The sequence below is a fragment of the Amaranthus tricolor genome, chromosome 2 (genome assembly GCF_026212465.1).
Source record: "Amaranthus tricolor cultivar Red isolate AtriRed21 chromosome 2, ASM2621246v1, whole genome shotgun sequence".
NCBI lineage: Eukaryota > Viridiplantae > Streptophyta > Magnoliopsida > Caryophyllales > Amaranthaceae > Amaranthus > Amaranthus tricolor.
This window is the reverse complement of record NC_080048.1, coordinates 15372973-15379665: the sequence shown is the minus strand read 5'-3', so window position 1 is coordinate 15379665 and position 6693 is coordinate 15372973.

Here is a 6693-nt window from a genome sequence, read left to right as displayed (position 1 = left end):
TTCCGAATTAGTTTTAATAAATTTCTTTCATATACGAATTTAAATGTCGACTTATATATATATTAAAAATATAGTTTCGACTTCTCAAATAAAGAGGTTCGAATCAAAATGATTATTTTACTAAAATGTGTGAGCCCACGAAGTCTCTTAGTTGGGTCTCGCAAGAAAAAAATAAACCGAGATAAAAATAAATAAATAATAATAATAATAATAATAATAATAATAATAATAATAATAATCATAATAATAATAATAATAATAATAATAATTAAAAAAAAAGAACGGTATATAAAAACCCACGAAACCCTAAACGCTCAAAAGACCAAGCCGTCACTTCTCCTCCTCTTCTCCTTCTCTTCCCCCTTCTCCCTCACTCACGGATGCACCACCGCCACAGCAGCAGCTGCCCTCACGCACGAATAGGCTCTGCAGCAGCCGACCTTTCATCTTCCTTCCTCCACGGCAGCAGCCAGCTGCTCCTCCGCATCCCTCCCCTCTTCCACGAGCAGCCAGGCAGCAGCATAGCAGGCTGCACGCTCCCCAACGCAACCGGCTGACTGTGTACCGTCAGCAGGGTCAGCAGCCACGTGGTGGTTGCTCCACCACCCCACACGACCATCAATTGTGATCCACTACTACAACCTCCACTTACCCCTTCATCTCTTTTGCTAGTCCCATCTTTGTAAGACATCTTCTTCCCATAATTGATTTTCATTATTTGGAATGAGAATTGTATCAAGTTTATGGATTTTGTGTTGGTTTTGTTTTATTTCTATTAAATATTATGATGGGTAAGAGTTTAAGTGATGATTTAAATATAGCTATGAATTAGAGTTAAAGTATGAATAGAAGTGATAATAATTGTACTACTTTTGTGCTTGAGAATGTTTTAAAACTTGAATAGATTGGTATGAGATTGGAATATTTGATTTGATTGTGAATAGGTGATAATAGTTGTTATAATTGAGAGTCTTAATCAAAAAAGTGGTGGTAATTGTCACTTGTATTATAAAGATGATGGTGGATATTGTTATGTTATTGAGTGTTATTGTTAGTCGATTGTGGTATGGTCGTGGTAATTAAAGTTGAATACTATCATTGTTGAAGTAAGAAGAAACCATTGTTGCCATCTTTGTTTCGAATTATTTGGGGAAGTGTTTCTTTTCATGCCTTCTTGTCATCATAAGTAATCTTGTACATTGTAGTAAACGATATCACAATGTGAGGCTATCACTAACATCAATATCATCATATGTTGCTAGTGTTGATCTTGTTATACAAGTGCTAGTAGCCTAGGACATTTCATAGTGACGAGGCCTTATACTTTGAGCCTCATTGGTTTATAGAAATTGTCATAAAATCCACTTATTGTTGTGAAAGCTTACTTGATTGTTGGTTTAGTAGATGGAAAGTCTTATGTTGTGTTACGTTAATGATTTTGACTTGTATTGAATGAGTTGTGTGCGTGTTAGAGTAATCGAAAACTCATGTTGAATGGGTGATAGCAGTTATTTTGGTATTTAGTTTGGTATGGCAAAGTAGTTAAGGGAACTTATTAGTTCTACTCATAACTTGTATAGGTTCCCAGTTCATAAGAGGAAAGTAGAACTTAATTGGGTGATTTTTTGTAACTCTTGGTTGTGCAGTGACGCTTGCAGGTACTTACACGCAGTAATTAACCCTTATATGCAATTTGCTTTAAGACATTATTGTTTATTGTGATAATATACATTGCATTGAAACTATGAGATACTATTGAGTACACTTTACATGAAGAGCTATCGACTATGAAATCCTTGTGCTTAGAATAGTTTAAAGAATGAGAGTTAATAGAGGACGAGAACTACCCCTTATTTATTTGAAAATTAGATTATTCCTAATTGGAGTTAGAATGACTCCTTTATAGGTGAATTTCATATTCTATTGAGTGGCTCAGTGGGTTTTGGCGCGCTGCTATCCCAGGGCGCTCATTAATAGTTGAGAGTGGAAGTTATTCCCATCTGATAAGGTACTATATTATGATTAGCTGGCGTGACTTAACTGGATTATGTCCGGTTGTTTTATTAGTCCCCTAGGTGAGGTTCGACGGGACCACCGTAAGGGGGGTATGAGCATGCTTAGGTCATTGGGCGCCGGGAGGCCGATAACGCCCCTTGACCGAGGTGTTACCATGCGGGCCATGCAAACCCCAATATGGTGGCCTCTTCACTGGTTTAGTACCCCAGTGTATTAGGTTTTTCCCGAAGGTAGGACCCGAGAGAGTCAGCTGGAGGGGGCATGAGCTCATACTTTGCCAATGGGCGCCGGGAGGCCGATAGCGCCCTTGGCCGTGTCACTATGCCAGGAAGTAGAGAAAAGATCCACTGATAGAAAACTATTCAGTGATAGAAAGTTTATTCTTTGATCGAAAAATATCTAATGATAGAAGGCTCCTTCTTTGGTAGAAAGCTTACGCGTTGATAGAACGTTTACTCTTTGATAGAATATTTACTCATTGATAGAACATATACTTATTATTAATAGAATAGTTTATGCTAGTGAGAAGTGTGCCTAAGTTAAGTCACCTTAAGGGTATTACGGACTATGATCACACCTACCTTAAGATAGACAAGCTCTATAAGGTCATGTGTTAGGTATTCTGTTAATGCCTTGGTCGAGTTGAACTATGCGTGTTTTGCAAGAGTTTATGTTTGAAAAGAGGAGCGTGTAGACCTGCATTCTACCCAAGAACACATGGTTCGGATTGGAAAGCACGTAATGAAATTAAGAAGTATAAGTGGCCGATAAACGGTTACTATCTGTGCTTGCGTTTTATGAAATCATCATATGTTGTTTTATGATATAATGCTATCTAGTAGTTGGCCTTATTATATTTGATGCTAGTTACTGACGTGTACGTGTTTGTGTTTATGTTTGTTTGTTGATGACTTTCTATGATTGTCCTGCTATGACACATTGGCCTTTGGTCTAATGTCGAGCAGCGGTGGGATCATAGACAAGCGTAGCAAGTACCGGAGCTTCTTTTGCATTGCATTGCATTTGGGAAGAGTGATGAGAGCGAAGCATACCCTGTGTCGTATCGCTATCTTTCGATTTTGTAGCTCTTGTTATCTTTTGTAAACTTTGGTTGTATATGTTTTGTTACGAGGCCTTGTTTCCTCCCTCGTATATTTGTATTTCCGCTGCGTAGTTTATAATTCTATATGGTTTTAAGGAGTTAAGTCTTTTTAAAACGCAAACGTCGACACTGGAACCACGATCCATGTTTGGCATGTTGATTTGAGAAGCCGACGACGAATCATTTCGCCGTGACATAGTCTTCATAGGCCGTTAGTGCCTTTACTTTATTAGCTTATTAATTAACTTTTGTTTTTCTACGAAGGCGCACTGTTTTAAGGCAGATGCTGCCAAAATTTCCACTCACTCACCTTTTTAAAGTTAATAATTAAAGTTTATCTAAATTCTTTTCCTTTTTCTTTTATGTAACACCCGAATTTCCTCCCGTCCTTTACGGTTTTGGTTTTGTTAAGGGGTCGGAAATTCTGGGGTGTTACAAGGACACTGCTTAGTTCGGCTTAGGGGAGGTGTTGTGTTTATGGTCTCCTTAGGTTCTTCTTCTGTACATATGCATGCTTTCATTGATTTTCTTTTGTTTTATTACTTTTGTAATTTAGCTTTCTATTTTCTTTATTTAATTATGTTTTCGATACCTTGAATCACATTAATGCACATTTTTTATCTTCAATATCTAACTTGATTTCATTTTGGGCCATATATTTAATCTATGTATGATACTTTGGCAAGTTTAGATTATTTCTTTTAAATTTTTTTGATTTGCAATCCTGTGAATCTTGAGGTTTCAAAACAATAGTTGAGCATTGATTTGGATTGTGGCACCACCTTTGGATATTTGTAGACATATTTTGAACCCGTGAGTATTTATTGAGCCCCTACCATGCATTCACGTAAATTAATGAGATTGTGGATTTGTAGCGCACTAGGCATGACTTGAAGGACTTGGGTATTATATGGATCTAGTTGCTAGTTTGGATCAAGCCTATTCCATTTCTTTCTTACCCTCTTGTTAACCTATATTATACCCCACTTTCTTTCATATCTCATTCGAACATTCCATTTTCTTTTGTATCCCTTTACTTTCACCTTCTTTCACCTTCTTCCCTAACTCTTTAGCATACTAGTTTGTTTGGTTAATGATATGTTGGTGGTTGGTTTATCACACTTGGCTTGAGTTTTTAGCTTGCATTTGTCTTTTTATATTTTCTTGAAGTCACCACTTGCATATATCATGGTGATGTTTCGATTTTAGACACAGTTGTATAAATTTAGTTGGTATTGTACGACTCTAAGAGTCCTTTGATTTTAGTACCCGCTTTTGGTAGTGTAGTGTTTGTTTTTATATCATCTTTGTTTTTATATTATGAAATAAAAGGGAAAAGAAAAGAAATAAAGAAAAAAGAAGTCAAAAATTTGTATAGAAAAATATTAGTAGTTAATAAATGCCATGTTTTGTGAAACCATGGGTCATTTTGGTTTGTTCGGGTTAACTAACTAGTTATAATACCTCTTTTTTCGTCATTAACTTTACCCTTCCTTAGCCTTTTTACATTTCATCTCACTTTAACCTTTACCAATTCACCTCTTTTAGGTCGATCCACCTACTTCTAGTGAAGTCTTAGCCTTTGAGTCCTCGAGTACCGAGGTACGAAACTTTGACACATCTCTATTTAAAGACTCACATCACTTTGAGCCATAGGATAAGGGAATGAGCGTAACTTTAAACACTTGAGTTTGGTTGTTCATCTTGGCTAACATATCTAAAAGTAAGGTCCACTTATACCCATTGTGATTAGTTTTGGAGTCTTAGACTCAGTATAAGGTCATTGCTTGACAACTTGTTTTGAGAATAATTTGTAGAACAAGAACACACTTCAAATTTTTTAGAATTGATAATCATAGTTTGCTAATCTATCATACATCTTTTAACAAATTGTGGCTTGCGCGTTCATGACTATAGCTGTTGTTAGATCATTCATGTGCATCTATGATTGGTTCTCGATTTTCTTTTCTCTTTATGATAAAGCAATGCTTGCATGAGAACGAGCAAGGGTCTGGCTTGGGGGAGTTTGTTACTACATTTAATCTTTAATTTCACCCCTATAAGCAGCTTGTTTAGCGTAAGGAAACTACATGTTATTGCATTGGTTTATTGGATTTTACGCTTGTTTTGTTGCTTGGTGCTTTGTTTCATTTTAGGATCTAATCATCAACACCGAGCACAAACTAGATCCTTTGGTCGCATACATTTCTCACCTAAAACATCAAGGGTTCAAAGAAGTGAAATGTCATGATCCAAGCCATAAGAACAAGCCAAAAAGAAGCCAAAATAAATCCACTCGACTAGAATGGGCTCAAGCCAAGGTGGCTCGATCAGGATTGCTCGAGCCAGAAGCTGAAGTATTACATCTCTGAAGCTCGGTCGACCGGTCAAGCAAAGTTGGCTCGGGTCGAACAAAGTGCATTCAAACTTCCAGAGCTTCTGATCATCAGTAGGATTCAATCCAAGTGTACAGTACATTCGCTCGACTGGTCGAGCAAGATGGCTTAGGTCGACTAGAGCTAAAACTAACAATCTGTCCAATTTTTGAAGTTTCTGATATTGGACTTGATGGTGGCTCGACTAGTCGAGCGGGATTCGCTCGACTCGAGCGAAATGAGCGGCAGCAGCATGTGCGATCTTTTTAAGTATCATACGAGGTCCAATTACATTTGTTGCTTCTAATTGTTGTTGCCAAGACTGCCAGCCACCCTACCATATCCATTAGGGGTGCCAAGAATTAGTATTAGCATAATTTTTCTTTCAATTCAATTATGTATTTTCACTTTCCAAATACAATCTTAACTTCATCTTCTAACATTTTGCAACTTGGAATTCATCAACCATTGATGTATTATTATTGAAGCTTTAGGAAGGTATTACTTTCAATCATCAAATCATCTTGTTCATCCTTAGATTGAACCTAAAAGAGTAAACTTCTATCTTATGCTTATATTGTTTTCAATTTATGTCACTTAGTCATCTTTAATTGTTTGCCTTAGTTTCATATATTCATGCTTTTAGTTCTTCAACATATATTGCACTCATCTTTAGTATACTCTAGTTTAATTTATTCATCTCTGATTCTTGGCTTGTTTGCAATCTACAATTTCAATATGAGTATGAGTCAGTAGTTTGTTTTGGCTTAGGCTAGGCATCATCATCATGCATGTAGTTTTAAATGCTTTCTTTACCTTTAGCTTGGTTGTGTTGTTTATGATTTAAGATGGATTTTGCTATCATGTTGTAGTGTCGTTGAATTGAGAGCGAGAGTCGATTTTTAACGATAATCTATGCTTAAAAGTTAAGACATCTCCATGAGAATAGGTAGATGCTTTGATTGGAAATGTTGAAGGTGTGCTTCATGTCTTAAATTATGTTTAACTCCATGAGAATAAGTAGTTGAGTATATTTAGGAAGCTTTTGTTGCTCGAGAGAGAACATTAGTACTTATGATACGTTCTTCCCCGTAACAAAATATCCATGACCTTAGGTTAATGTTTAGTAAATACTACTTTGTGAGAAAGCCTAGCCTTATTTACTTTTAGTTCCTTGTATCCTTGCTTTTAGTTCATTGT